General features: G+C 39.5%; 1 protein-coding gene across 4 annotated transcripts in view; it reads left to right on the top strand.

Annotated features, from left to right (window-relative positions):
* The window catches only part of sptbn1 (spectrin, beta, non-erythrocytic 1), a 239,773-nt gene that overhangs the window by 32,732 nt on the left and 190,960 nt on the right, over window positions 1-16,081 (top strand). For 2 of the 4 annotated variants that reach the window (XM_048536019.2, XM_048536020.2), the window contains exon 2: window positions 13,058-13,135. The exons of 1 other annotated variant lie outside the window; for it this stretch is intronic. The gene's annotated coding sequence lies outside the window, so the exon portion shown is untranslated. Of the gene's footprint in view, window positions 1-13,057; window positions 13,136-13,280; window positions 13,338-16,081 lie in introns of all 4 variants that reach the window. One more of the 4 variants, XM_048536021.2, reaches the window with a different exon arrangement.

The following is a 16,081-nucleotide window of genomic DNA, read 5'->3' as shown; positions in this document are numbered from 1 at the left end:
TTCTAATTCAAAGGGAATGGAGTATAAAAATAGGGAGGTCCTGATAAAACTATGCAAGGCATTAATTGGACCACTGCTGGAATACTGTGAACAGTTTTGGGCCTCTTATCTAAGGAATTATATACTGGCATTGGAGGTAAAATAACTCCACTGAAACTAGTGTACCGTCATCAAGTCACCCATTGTTTACATGTGGAGAGCCCATGACGCTGCTCCAGCTCCTCAGAACCAGCTCCCAGAGTGAACAGGATGTCAGACACTCCTGTTTATATCTTCAGCCAGGGCTCCCACATTGGAGCTGTTAATCTGGCCCGATCAGGGAATTTGTTACTCTATGAGGATCACCTATCTAACGTTATTACAGCTGCTACATCCCTTCCTGTCTGAGTCCGAGGGCAGAGACCTTTTTTTTCTTTTTGGAGCTTCTCCTGGGGTGTTTTAGCACCAGGTCAGGTTCCTCCAACTCTGCCTCTGGCCAACGCAGTATGTAATGCACAGTAGCTTACCTCCTGCTCCCGGAACATCTTAGAAGAAATTCATTCTCCTCTTCAGGAAGCAAAGGCATTGAGGTGGCAACATTCACTGTGTCCATCTCAGAGTCTGAGGATTTTGAATGCATGATAGAGAGGGAGAACCCATGGGTTCCGGAATGGTTGGAAAGGCATCAAGGAGCCAAGTGCATTTTGCTCCAGCACCATTTGCAAGTTTTCAACTTTCATATGGGCTCCACATGCTTGTTTAGGATTGTTTAGCTACACAGACTTCTTATGTCACTGGACCTCACCTTGCATCACCTATGCTTCCTAACATGCAGGGTCATTCCTGTCATTCCTACTGTAAACTTTGACCCCTGAAGTAAACTGTCTCTCTCACTTAGCAACGTCTTGTGTCCAATATTGGCATTCGTGATGCTGTCTCTCCCCCAGATTTAACCTAGTGTGGAGTCATCTCCCCATAAACAATTCTGCTCAAACTATCCCTGTGATCCTATAATCAAGTAGGAACCAAAATATATTGGTATCTAGTGAAGCTTCAGGCTGTTTCTTCAAGCCTCTCTTCCAAAATTTAGACTGCTCTTTCTGCCAGACTATTGGATGATGGATGATGGTATGGATCTGACCTTGTATGTGCAATACCATTAAACTTTAGGAAATTCTCAATTTCCAGCTGGTAAACGGTGGTCTGTCATCTGTGACCAACACTTCTGGGAGTCTGTGTATTGCAAAAATACGACAATTTTTCTGTTGTTGTCTCTGTTTGATGAATGAACTCTATGCACGCCCAGCCACTTTGAGCGGGTGTCTACAATGACTAGGAATATTGAGCCCATAAAAGCACCTGCATGATGGACATGTGACTGAGTCCAAGGTTTATTTGGCCATTTCCACAAATGTGGGGGAGCTATTGGCAGTAATTTTTGGCACTCTGAGCGCTATCCCATCTATGCAGCTATGTTGGCATCCAGTCGTGGCCACTAGGCATGGCTTCTCACCAACAAATTAATTTTGGAAGCCCCTGAATGACTCTGGTGGAACTCAGCCAGTATGTGGTGTCAACCTTTGCTTGGGGTGATCACTGTTGCTCCATGAAAAAAAATGCCTTGTTCCACTGTGATCTGGTCTCACTTGGTCCAAAAAGATTTCAGTTATGGTTTGAGAGTCCTTTGCTTGTCCCCATCACCAATTTTGCCAGGACTGGAGCTTTCTGCATCCAAAGTCTGATATTGTGAGCTGTAGCTGGAAGTATGTCCAGAAAATTTAAAACCATTACAGACTGTTCCAGTGGCAGTACCACCAGTGGTGCATCTACCAGTGGGAGGCAGCTCAGTGTATTTGCATTTGCTACTTGGCATCCAGGATGGTGTTCCAACTTGTAATTATACGCACTTAGTATTACAGCCTACTGCTGAATTCAGCCTGAAGTTATGGGCAGCGCTGCCTTGTCCTCTTTAAGTATACCTAGCAGGGGCTTGTAGTCCATTATTATGATAAATGGTGAACGCATTGGTGGAACTTCCTGGCTCCAAATCTGACCGCTAAACCTTCCTTCTCTATCTGTGCTTGCTTTTATTCTGAATTAGCCAAAGTTCTGGATGCATATGCTATTCAGTGTTCTTTTCCATTCACCCAGCAATGAACGTAGAACATAGAACATTACAGCACAGTACAGGCCCTTTGGCCCTCGATATTATGCCGACCTGTCGTACCGATCTGAAGCCCATCTAACCTACACTATTCCATGTACGTCCAATGAGTTAATACTACCCCAGTGCCATGTGGGGAGACATCGCATGTCAATATCAGCTCTTGCTTGGGATCATAGTGTGCCACCACCTGAGAGTATGATAGATAGCACGTTCTTCACTTCTCTGAAAGCTATGGCTTGGCTCTGCAACTATTTCCAAGGCTGACTTTTTTAAGATGAGAGTCCTTGACACTGATCCAGCACCCTCAGAGTCAGCTCTGAGTGAATAGGATGTCTGACATTCCTGTTCTTATCTGTCAGCTGTGGCTCCCTGATTGGAACTATTAATCTGATAGTCTGTGAGATCCACCTGGCTGACCTTGTTACAATCACTGCAGCAAAGGCTGATCCCGAGTATGTAGAGACTATCTTATGATAAAAGATTGAGGAAGTCGGCCCTAAACGGCACGGTGGCTCAGTGGTTAGTACTGCAACGTCACAGTGCCAGAGACTTGGGTTCGATTCCAGCCTCGGACGACTGTCTGTGTGGAGTTTGCACATTCTCCCCGTGCCTGCGTGGGTTTCCTCCGGGTGCTCCGGTTTCCTCCCACAGTCCAAAGATGTGCAGGCTAGGTGGATTGGTCATGCTAAATTGCCCGTTGGGTTCAGGGGTGTGTGGGTTATGGGGGATGGGTCTGGTTGGGACACTTCAAGGGTGGTGTGGATTTGTTGGGCTGAAGAGCCTGTTTCCACACTGTAGGTAATCTAAACCATCGACTCATTAGAGTTTAGAAGAATGAGAGGTGACCTTATTGAAAAATATAGGATTCTTAGGTGGCTTAATCAGATGGATGTGAAAAGGTTATTTCCCCTTGTAGAAGAGTCTAGGGCCAGTGGGCTTAATCACAAAATAAGGGATAGCACATTTAAGACAGACAGGAGGAGGAATTTCTTGTGTCAAATGGTAGTGAGTCTATGAAATTTTTTTACTGCAGTATGCTGTAGAGGCTGGGTTGCTTAGTGTATTCTGTGTTGAGATTGAGTTCCTTACTAATTAAAAGTCTATTGTTATGAAGCAAAGGCAGGATACTGGAGTTGAGGATTATCAGATCAGCCATAGTTTCATTGAATAATGGAGCATACTCAATGGGCTAAATAAGCCATGTGCCCATTCTTGGACTAGCTCAGAACTCACTAGCACTTCATTGTTGCATTTTGGAGATCACAGACACCTTATATTGCAATGTTCCTATCAAATTACTGCATCCAAGGATGTGTCTGCCACATAGGATGCATCTCTGCTGTTCGCTTGTTTTCTTAGCGCTGCCTCACTTTGCCCTCATTTAGACACATGAAGCACCTTTGTATGCCTTGCCTTTTTCGGGGACAAAAAGCCAGGTAGCTTGTCACAGTTGTCAGCACTGAATAGTCAAGGGATGGACATTGTTGTTTTACAGCATCATGCTATCTTAATGTTATACCTACAAAATGTGCCAGGATCTTCCATGGGACAGACACTGCATGTGCTTCACCCAAAAGTCTATGACTGAAAGTCTAAAGGAGCAGATTTTAACAAGGGATTATGTTTGTCACGCCACACTACATCAAGCACATCATTTGACCTCAGACCAGGCGATTGACCAGAACCATATTTAGGGTGATTTGGGTAGGGGGATTATCAGGGGACAATCTGTCCATTACCAAATATGGGGAAGTGGGGATTAGAGCCATTATGCTGGGTCTAAGTGGGGATAATGATAATGAAGGACTGAACCTACAGATACAAGGGTGGAGTTTGATAGCATGAGATACTGTGGGAAGAGGTAGGAGATTTACAAGTCAAGGTCATCCTGGCAAAAGGAAGGATTGAGTGAAATGAAAGTGACTCAATGAGCTGTTAACGATGATGCAGGAAGGGTGTTTCCAATGAGTAAGTAGGAAGTGCAGGCAGCAGGAAGGTTTAAGCACTCTGGCAGGATGACATGAGTAAAAGCCATTGAGTGAACCTACTCCATGCAGTAGAGAGAGTGGTAGACCCGGTAGGAGGTGTGTGTGCAGTGACAGAGTTTGTGTCTGGTAGTAGAGAAATATACGATGGCACTCATCCCTGGGGACTGTAGAAAATGAGTGACTGTTGTTCTAAATTGGAAATTACTTCCCGTCAGGGAGGGTAGCTCCCTTGGTCCAGGGCAGCAATGTCTAATTTCTTCTCCTTTTAGCAGTTGAGAGGAAAGCATGCAGCCCTCTTCTATCCTATCTGCAATGACCTCCAGGCACCTAGCCACAAGACAGAGTACCTGCTACCTTTCACAGTATTTACGTCTAATGTCGGTTTGGGAGCAGACTTTGAGACACAATTTCTGGCCCGCAGCATTTGAACTGGACAGTATTTGGGGTATGCAGTATCAATTCTAGAACATCCCAGCAGAAGTGAGCAATTCCACCTTTATGTTTGCGCAATTTGATGAGAAATGTGCGATTGGAATCTGGTTCGTAATGAATGATGTGAACAGTTGAAGGTCGAGAGAATGCTGCACAGAGGGGAACCTTTCAAGAAACTTCCTGTAAATGACACTTGGCCAAAATGGCCAACTTTAGCCTGGCAATTTAATGTTGTTTAATTGTTTGACATTATTTATAGGAAAATAATTTTTTCTCTAATGAAAAAGTGCATCAACTTATTAATGACATGCTGTTTATCACAAGACAGAGTATTTTCACAACTTTGTTTTAATTTAGTACAGAATCAATAGATCTGGACCTTTTATAAAGCAACCACTTTAAAATAAGGTCCAAATCTGTCGATTTACATCCACACATACTTATTGCTTTCCATGTATTTACTTTGTAATCTTTTTTCATGTTCATTGTTTGCTTCTTGCGACAGTTTTATAATTTTATAATTTCTGTAACTGTTCCAAATTGCAAACCATTAAACAGTATCAAAGAATCTAATTTAAACCAGCCCACTCTATCATAATTATTGTGCAAATTACACACAAATCACCTAATAATTGTGCAGGAAAATATAGTATTAAATCATGTAAACCGAATTGCACGTTGTGATATGCATTGCTTCCAGCACACACCTTGTTAATTGTGTAGAGCAATGAGAAAGTAGAATCAGTATCATAGTATTTCCCTTTTTAAATGTAAATGTACATCAGCAATTATAAATGCATGATACTCACTTCTGAAACGAAATTGCGGAGGGGGTCCAATGCTGAAGGTTCAGCTAAGATTCTCCTTCAACCTGTCCTGGCCAGAAGTTGTGGTTAAGAGTTTAGAGTTTTCTTTTTAAAAATTATTAAAGTTGCCAGACTTAAGGTGATTTACAGTCAGATTGTTGGTCAGAGTTGATGGTATGTAAAGTGGGCTATGTGTCATCGAATTTGTTAATTCCATTTGATGAATGTTTGGAACATATTAGAAAAGACTTCAGGAGAAGCCTACTGCTTTCCCATGTGAAAGATGTGAATTTACAAGAACAACTTATCCTGGATTCCTCTAAATCACCAGTTGAAACCCTGGAATTGGCCATGTTGGAAATCTGAAATATAGAAGCAACAGGAAGGAAAACAGGACAGAGATATTTGAGCTTTTGCAATGAGTTCACTGTGAGGGAGCAAACACTTATGGTAAATTTCTTAATTTTTACAAAATTATTTTTACGTATTTTTGATCCTGTAATACAATTTCTGAAAACAGTTCTGGCACTGAAAGTTTGATTAAAATGTTATTGCTAACTGGAACTTTGTGGAAGCATATGAGACTGCATAAACTAATAGCAGCATTCTCTCCTGAGAATTCTGTGGTAACTAGCTTGCATGAAAGGAGTATTTTGAATAAGTTTGTTCCAGTTTCACCCAGCTCAAACCAGTTTTCATTAAGCTTCACGGCAAAAAACAAGCAATTGGAAATTATTTTAGACTTTATAGTGTTCGTGATGACAGAGGAAATTCCAAATGCAGTGTCTAAAAAGATTAGGCGACATACTTCATTCCGTGCAGTATTTCCAGAGTGTTCTAAACTTTTAAGATAATTCTTATGAGCAAAATCTTTTGATTTACGAGCCTCAAACTCTTTTTTGAACAATATGATCTTTTAAATTAAGTTTTACTGAACACTGCAAAGGTGGATGTAAAGTTTTCTCATGTTCTCATCGCAGTCCTCATTTCAGAAGAACACCCTTTATCATCAATGTGATGTTTTTACAAGTTAACAGTTTCTGCTGCCTCAAGTAGAATTATTAATTTTGTATCAATCACTGTCAAGTTTGGAAAAAACTGAGGTGAATTTGAAACCTTTACATCAAAAATGAAGGCATCTAATCCAGTGCATCTCTAAATGCTAAATGTTTTTTTAAAAATCTAGTATAAATTAAGGGATACTAAGAACTGCAGATGTTGGAGAATCTGAAATAACAAGGTGTAGAGCTGGATGAACACAGAGATGAACACAGAACTTCAGAAATGAAGAAGGGTCCAGACCCGAAACATCAGCCTTCCTGCTCCTCTGATGCTGCTTGCCTGCTGTGTTCATCCACGTCTACACCTTGTTATCTCTAGTATAAATTAATCCTGCATAGGGCTTAAATCCATAGGTGGGAAGATTAAATGAAAAATGAACATTTGATAGAATTGAGGACTTTTTTTTCAGCTCTCTGAATTGTTGTAGAAACTTGTTAAGGTTGCAAATTCTTTCTTGGATAGAACATGCTGAACAGTTATATAAACATAAGATGACCCTAAAGACGTTGCTAATCTAATAGTGCAGTAGAACGCAAGAATGTTTGTGTGCTCACTCTGAAGATAAAGCTGCTATTATTAGGTAGAGTATTCGTTGAAAAGCAGAATGTGAGGTTAGGCAAAGAGCCATTTCAGTCTGTGAAATACAGCAGTTTTCAATGGTAGTATTAAAAGGGTTTCAGTTCCCAGGGAAGAATGCATTTCTATTACTATAAAGTGTTCTGCTTTGCACTTGTCATAGCTGAAAATGAGCCAATTGCTGTGTCAAAGACTAAATTGATTAAATCTACTCTTGATTGAATAAAGGACTATGTAAAGTGATAGGATTCTGTTTATGGAATACACTGCATTGATAGCATCCCCATGAATATTTTAACCTCTACAAATATAGGAAATAGAGGTTTTTTCACAAAAAATGATGAGTTTGGTGGATTTAACATGATCGATGATTATGTGCTTCTATCATGCTAAGGTTTGCTTGCTCCAATAACAATGCAAAAATATAATTAATGTGCAGGAACATGAAAACAAAAGATGACAGATCAAGTTGCAAAGGCTTTTTTTAAAGAAGAAAAGGTAGTTATAAGATCCTTGGCATTATTAATACACATACAGAACAGGAGTAGGACACTCAGTACTTGGGCCTGCTTTGCTACTCAGTAAGGTCCTGTCTGATCTACTTGTAACCCCAAATCCACATTTCTGCCTACCCCTGATATCTTTTCAATTCTATGTTTATCAAGCATCTATCTAACTGCCTCAAAAATATTCGAGGACACTTCTATCACCACTTGTTAAGGCAGAGAGTTCCAATGACTGAACTGTCTGAGAGAAAAAAAAAATCACCTAATCTCTGTTTAGTTGAGAAAATGGCAGTTTTTAGCAGAAGCAAGGTACTTGTGCCTCTGTCATTTTGGAGTGAATACTCTTTCTTGAACTGAGATGACAAAGTGTTGATGATGTTTCCAAAACACCGCAACAATTTGTGTAATTTTATTAATCACAAGTCAAAAACACTCCTTGGCTTTCTTTCAGATTATTTTTGTATGTGCAGGAAAAATATTGGAATTATATGTTTAAGCTGCTGAAGTTTACAATAAAGCAAGCTGATGAAAAGATTCTGATTTTTTGCAACTTCAGGCACTATACTGAAACACGCTGTCAACATTGGAAAGCTTTTAACTATATTTCTCACATAGAAACCTGTGCATAATCACATATTTGTTATTTTGCATTCCAAATATGCATTTGATCATGGGTATAAATGAGGGCTAGATTAGAACTATTGATAGGAATGTGTCCTAGGAGTGATGATGGATGATGATTTCATATTTTGTTTTCCTTGGCTTTATAGTGGCAGAATGCAACTGCCAAATCTGTGCCGTGAACTGAATGCCTTGAATTCTTTGTACTCTTGATTGTTTTTACACAAGAGATGAAGTAATTTACTGCTGTTAATTTCACCTCACTGTGACTTATAAAATAATGCATACTTGAAATGTTTTTCACATATGAAAATGTGAATTAGAAGTAGGAGTAGTTCACTTGGTCCTTCATGCCTGCTGTGCCATTCATTAAGGCTTTTCTGATTGTGCCACCCACCCTCCTTTCCCCAATAACACTCTGCTACCTTGCTTAACAAGAATCAAAGATAATGGGAACTGCAGATGCTGGAGATTCCAAGATAATAAAATGTGAGGCTGGATGAACACAGCAGGCCAAGCAGCATCTCAGGAGCACAAAAGCTGACGTTTCGGGCCTAGACCCTTCATCAGAGAGGCTCTCTGATGAAGGGTCTAGGCCCGAAACGTCAGCTTTTGTGCTCCTGAGATGCTGCTTGGCCTGCTGTGTTCATCCAGCCTCTCATTTTATTATCTTAACAAGAATCAATTTCATTTTGGCTTTAAAATATTCTAAGAGTCTGCTTTCACTACCTTTTGAAGAAAAGAGTCAAAAGACTAGTGACACTCTTGGGGAAAAAACAATTCTCCTCAATTCTGTCTTAAGTGGGCGATCCCTTAATTTTAAACTGTTGCCCCACAAGAGGAAAAGCTTTTCCATGTCTACCCTGTCAAGGCTATCCCTAAGGGTTTTGTGTTTAAGTCAAGTTGCCTTTTATTTTTTCTAAACTCCAGAGCATACAAACCTAGCTTGACCAACCATTCCTCAAAAGAAAATCCACCCGTTCCTGGGAATTAGTCTAGTAAACCGTTACCGTTGTGGAACTGCTTCTGATGCATTCACATGCATCTTCAAATAAGTTGGTCATTACTGTACACATGACTCCAGATATGATCTCACTATTGCCTTGTATAAATGAAACATAACCTCAATACTTTTGTATTCAGTGCCCTTCACAATAAATAACAAGAGTTTTATTCTAATTATTTGTTGTATTGGCAAACTAAACTTTGTGAGTCATTGGCTAGGACGTTTAGATCCCTCTGTATCTCAGAGTCTCTCCTTTTTAAATGATATGCTTTATTTTATTATTTCTACACTTTGTACCTTACTTTTTCCCACATAATACTATAATTGCCAGATCGTTTCCCACTCACTTCATTTTTGTGAGGATTTACAGGTCTCCAGGTCTAATTTTGACAATAGTTCTTGAATCTTAGCTGGTTGCCATAAACACTTTGCCATGTGACTAACCAATCAAAACAAGCTACTATCGACAATTGAAAAACAGAGCTACTAGCCAAAAATTGGGAATACTAATTTTGTCTTGTAGAGCAAAATAAGCAATTGTTTCAATGGTGTCTGAAGTTGGATGTGAAATGTGCACAGACATTTTGTAAACAACTATAATTCAAACTTTTGTGTGGGTACCTTTTTAAATGAGTCCCAGAATGGGACAAATGAGGACCCCTTGCTAACCCAACAGGCTGTTTAACTTGGTTACCCAGTCAAGAAATCGGTCATTTTCTCTGCCTGCTAATAAAGCGGGTAAACAGGGAGGTGGTGAATCAATGCCCTTAAATGGCCTTTAATTGACCACTTCAGGACCTTTAATTGCCAGGAAGCCCCAGTTCAAGTCCCACCAGCTTCAGAGGTGTGTAATAACATGTCTGAACAGGTTGATTAAAAAAGTAAGTTCATTATTTTTAACTTAAGAAATGAATGGTGAGTTAGGGAATGGAAGAGTTTTCTCTCGGGAGCCAAATCACTGCTGAGTAATGCTTTATTTTATAATAAAGTTCTTCTGTTTAGTGAATTGCCACAGTAACCATGATATGTATTGTAGATGATCCCAAATCTCCTTGCGCAATACCTTATTTTGTATGTTGGTAGTATGGAATCTGAGTGTTGCTGAGGAAAGAGACACACTATGAAGGCGTTGCAAAAGTACCACACTTCAAAGGGAGCAAGAAATTATATTGTGTGTGAAAGTTTACATTATAATTATTAGAAAGTACATATATCAATAAAGACAGACCTGTCCTCTGGAGGCAATGTGCCGTTTTGAGTCAGAGAAAATGGTCCTTTTTTTTCTTCAAAAATCAGTTAGCACTTCTTATTTCCTCATGCAGTATAAGTTATTGCTCCTTCAAAATTTGCTTTCTTGCATATATCCTGATGAATCAAAGATTAAATCTCAGACAGCATGTCTCTTTTATTCAGTACTATGTTATTTTGTTACCTGACAAATGTATATAATTGTTTTTTATATGCGTGGAAAGTCTCTGAACAGAGAGAGCTATGTGCACAATAACTGAATTTCCTTTGTTGTGAGTTTATCCTGAACAGTGTATTTTATGGAATTTTACTTTGTGATCTGAATTCTATCATTACAGCTGAAGCATTTCTGTTTGCTTTCAGAAATTTTCATAAGCTTTGCCACAATGAGTCAATTTTTCTGATTGTTCTGGTTATTGTATATACAGCATTTGTTGTTTGCATTGAGGCATAGAAATTTGGAGTTTATTTTAGGAGAGCTGATGCAAACTTATGATCAGGCTGTCTGAATTTCACCTGCAGTAAGAGCTCTAATGCCAGATTTGCAGTTAATTTTATTATTAGTGTTAATTTTATTTGTTCAAGTATTTCTTGAGTAGCGCACAGCCATTCAAAGTTTTATACATATCATAAAAGCACACCAATCAAGGGCTGAAAGGAGCAGCAGGTATTTTACTAATCTAATCAAGGAACAGTATTTTGGCAAATGTAGTCATGCGGGTGTAGCTATAGAAATCACTCTTTGCTTGATACGTTAGAAGAAGATACAAAATGATAATCATTGGGGCAGGAGCTTGGGGAGAAGCAATTTTAAAGCTTAAATCTTTAAACTGACCCAAATTATACACTTCTGGTTTCATTGGAGGCCTCTGTGCTCATGAAATTCTATCGCCCATCACTCTCCTGCTTGATACCTCTGGGTTTTCAGACTGGAAATTCAACATATTTCTAGCTGTCTTCCTGATGTGAGTAAGTACAGGTGCCATTGTTTTGGTAGCCTCATGCTGCAGTAAGCAGACTTTCAAAATATGATGCTGCTAAAAGCATGGGGAATGCCAATAACATACAATCGATTTGGCTTTCAATTTTCACCTTGAGCCTCTCCTGAAAACAGGCATGTAATCTGCAACAAATCTGAATAGTGCACTGTGTTTATTACATTCATTCATAAATATGGGTGTTGCTGGCTTGGCCAGCATTTTTTGCCCATGCCTAATTATTACCTGAACTGACCGGTTTGTTAGAGCCATTTTAGAGGGCAGTTAAGAATCAAATACATCGCTCTGAATCTTGAGTTGCATGAGGGCCAGACCAGCCAAGAATGATACATTTCCGAAAAGACATTAGTGAACCACATGGGTTTTTGCAACAATCCATAGTGGTTGCTATTAGCCTGGCTTTTCAATCCAAATTTTCATTGATTCAAATTTCACCATCTGCCATGGTTGAACTTGAACCCGTGTCCTTGGAGCACTAGCCCGAGTGTCTTCATTACAATTTCAGTGACGATGCCACTGCACCACTGCCTCTCTGCTCAGTAGTAATGTTACCTTTATGCTATGCAGCAGTCTACAACATATCATTCAGTGAAACAAACAGGCCTTGCACAGTCAATCAACCAAACAACTTTAATGTGTATGCAATGAAGTTATGCACCAATTCTTAAAGGATCCCTGCAGTACAATGAGGAGATGTTAGAAGGAATACGAATGTTGAAATGAAAATGTCAATTGAACTAAATTTTGTGATTTGGACCTTTCATGCATTAGCAAGGAATTTAACTAGGCTCATTCAGTTTGTACTTTTTTCCTAAATCCCACAAATTCCAAAAGCGACCGGTGGACTTTTTTGCCATGTGTCTGCATGTCAAGTTCAAAATTGATGCATTATACTATACTAAAAGGCAGATCCAATTTTGAATTCTTTATTCAGTCCCTAAATGCTAGATACACTTTATTTGAATTTTAAAATCCAGATAAGTGGTGGCACTACTTATTGATTTTATCCTAAAAACGAATTCATTTGAAGTGAAATGACTATAGTGTCTTAAATAATTGAAATGGATATCCTGTTTGATGTTCATGTTTGGTCATTTGGAATATATCCTGGTTGGGATGGGTGACTGTCACAAGAAAAAGGAACACTCCAGGCTTCTTGTAATTGGGTATCCAGCTTTTCATTTGAAGTAACCTGAAACGAACTGTTGTGATATTTGGTGAGGCTAATTTGTGGTATGTGGTCTGAATTTGCACTTTGGGTAATACAGTGCACTTTGGAACTGTAGATGTGAGAAGGCCCACCCTAATGCTCTGACAGCATTAGTTCATGCTCTACCAGGGCAGCTGATGGAACTTCTGATCCAGAGTTTTTTTATTTAAGGCTATTCTTAGTGATGGTGACTATGAAACTGTTACTGATTGCTGTAAAAAACCCATCTAGTACAATAATGTTTTTTAGAAAAGGAAATCTACCACCCGTATCTGGTTTGGTCTACACGAGACTGCAGACCACCAGCAATGTCCAAGCCGAAGGAGTTTTAAAAAGCACTGATAACTGATCTTCAGTGTAAGTTTAGGATAGTGTTGTTCAGGATTTATCTCTGTGCACTACTGGCATCTGTGTAATAACAACTGGCTAAAATGCATTTTGCCTTCATTGCTTTTTAGAAATCATCCTAGTGTCAACAAGTCTCAGCTCCTGCTTGAATATAAAAACAGCAGTACTTGCTTTACTTGCTACCAGTGGTAAGTGAAAATATCAAATTTAAGATGACGTTTTAATTCAATTAAATGTATCATTCCAAAGAAGCCTTTCTCTATTTTTCATATGTTTTATAATATTTACTCGTGTGATGTACGCTCCCAATGATCATGCCATGTTCGGATCCAGGACAAGATGACGGAAAAGTTTCTCACAGAATGGGTCTTGCTGTTAAAGTTTTGCAAGGTAATTGTATCTTGCTAGGAATAGCCACACTGTTATGCGAAGAAAGAGCAAAGGCATGTGATTTTCTTTTTAGTTAAGACTTTTTTTCTTCTTTCCCCATGTCTTCATTCCAAGTCTGCATATAAAGTGAGTCGTTCAACATGATGATTGTCTGCTTGAAGTCCTAACTATTTGGCATTCATGCATTAAGCATGTGGAGATTACCATTCCTGGTGTGTCATGTACCAATTCAACAAATGCGTAGTCAAGATGTATATCTATTGTGCAATACAAAAAAGCTGTATTTAAACATTCATTTGCTGGTCCTTCCTGTTGTACATTCCCATACATTGGAATCACGGGGTTAATTGATTTATTCTGATTTTATTTGTGTGTGTGTGTGCATGTGTGCGTGTGTGTGTATTGACAGATTGATCCTTGTTAAACTGGATAACTAAGACCAAGAATGAACTGACCTCAGCAGATTTCATGAATTGCCTACAATTTATTGGATCCACTCCCATTCCATAAATTACTAAAAGCACTTTTGTCAAACATCTGCAAATTTATAGCAATGATAAAATGTTTGAAATTTATTGCAATGATTCTAGGATTACCTTCTCTGATTCATTTCTTATTAGAAGGTAACTGTATTTAATGAACCTCTGGACTTCTGCCAGCCTGAATTCTGGCTAATATGAAGTTATATTTAAAGTTTGAGAGCTAAGGTCAGCCTGATCTCTTTCACAATTGGACATTCTCTCGTGCCGGACAAAGGATATTATTTGTAAATAAGTTAGCCGTCTACAGCTCAATACCCCATCCACACTTTTGAAAAGCAGGTTATGATGTTGTGTTCCGCTTCCCAGCTTAGAAGCAGAAGCTGAAACAGGAGGATCATTCGCAGGAAGCAGTACAGTGCTGGTCTGGGGCAATGGAATAGCTTCTCTGGTCAACTTGGAATTGGCCGAGTGGACCATATTCAAGAACTTAGCGGGCAACCTAGACAAGGATACTACCACTGTCCTGCATTTCATTAGCAGGTGTTTGGAGGACTGCGTGCCAAAGAAGTTAATCTGTGCATTCTCCAACTGGAAACCTTGGACAGGCAATCCACTGCCTGCTGAAGAACAGGCTTATGGCATTCAAGTTGGATGACCCAGATCTAAACAGAAAATCTAAGTATGACCTCTGCAAAGCCACCAGAGATGCTAAGACGTAGTACTGGACTAGGTTAGAGGGCCAAACTAACCACAGGGACGTCTGCCTGCAGCAAGGCCTACACTACATAACAGGATACAAACTGAAGCAGAGAAGGATTGCGGACAAAAACATATGCCTCCCTGATGTGCTCAATGCTTTCTGTCCTTGGTTTGAGCAGAATGCCACTGGCATGGTGTTACCTTACCTGACAGCCTTGGACGTACTCGTTCCCTCCATCACCACTGCAGATGTCAGATCGATCTTCCTAAGAATCAACTCGAGGAACATGACAGAGTACCCCAGCTGTGTACTTAGTTTCTGTGCGGACCAACTGGCAGAAGTATTCACTGACCTTTAACCTCTCCTTCCTACAAGCCCAAGTCCCCACCGGCTTCAGGAAGACCACCATCATCCCAGTACCAAAGAAAACACATGCAACATGCCTTAATGACTACACCCAGTGGCTCTGACTTCCATAACTATGAAATACTTCAAGAGGCTGGTCATGGCCAACATCAACTCTGACCTCCCAGCCTGCCGTGGGCTGCTGTAATTTGCCTACCAGTGAAATCGGTCTACAGCGGATGCCATTTTCCTAGCCCTAAACTGTCTGGATAACAAGGACACCATGTCAGGCTCCTACTCATCAAGTACAGGTCTGCCTTCAACATCATTAATTTAAAACATTAACGAAAGTGGTTCTTATAACAACCCCTGAAAATATGACTATGTAGCATCCTTCAGTACAAATAAAATCTGTTTACTGAAATGTAATTAATTGTTGACAGGAATTAATATGTATGCAAGTTGTTTATTTTAAGCCTACCTTCTCCTCTGCCAAATGCATTACCTGATGTTTTACCAAACCATACGCAGTAGAACAGTGCAATGTTTGATCCTTGAGTGTATTCTGCTCAGCAGAACAAATCAGACTAAAGCAGTTTAGAGACAGGATAAATAGTTAGGATGTGGAATGGAAAACCTAATTGGGTTGCAAAATTACATCTAGGGAATTGTTCAAACAGAACTCTCATCACTATTAAACGTACTGTGTTGAACCTCTGGAAGCACCATTCCACAATTTAATGGAATTCCATTGGGAGCCAGTGATTTAGCAAAACAGCAGTTTCTATTTTGCCATGTAAATACTAAAATCCATCAACTGACAGGCATTTCAAGTCAACACACAAGGTGTTCAACAATCTCATTAACTTAGCTCAACTGCACAGAACTGACCCAACTGGTTTCCTGCTAAATTGTTAATTTAAAAAAAAAATCAAACAAATCACATGACCAGAAACAAAAGATTAACAGTTGGCAATGATAGAAGCCAAAAAATAATTTTTTGGCTTTGATACAAGAATCATATGCAGTAAAATATGCAGTGACACTGGCGAACTAATGACACATTCTGTAATTTTGGACTGTCCCCACCCCAAAACCTTGTATTTTTTCATAGGACTGCAGACGATAGTTATAGTGCAAACATGCATTCAACTGTAAATTAACATTTTATGACCCTGAATAATGTGGTATTGCTAAACATAGTTACGTACAGATCA

This window comes from Stegostoma tigrinum, chromosome 9 (genome assembly GCF_030684315.1).
Source record: "Stegostoma tigrinum isolate sSteTig4 chromosome 9, sSteTig4.hap1, whole genome shotgun sequence".
Taxonomy (NCBI): domain Eukaryota; kingdom Metazoa; phylum Chordata; class Chondrichthyes; order Orectolobiformes; family Stegostomatidae; genus Stegostoma; species Stegostoma tigrinum.
This window is presented reverse-complemented; position numbering and strand designations above follow the sequence as displayed.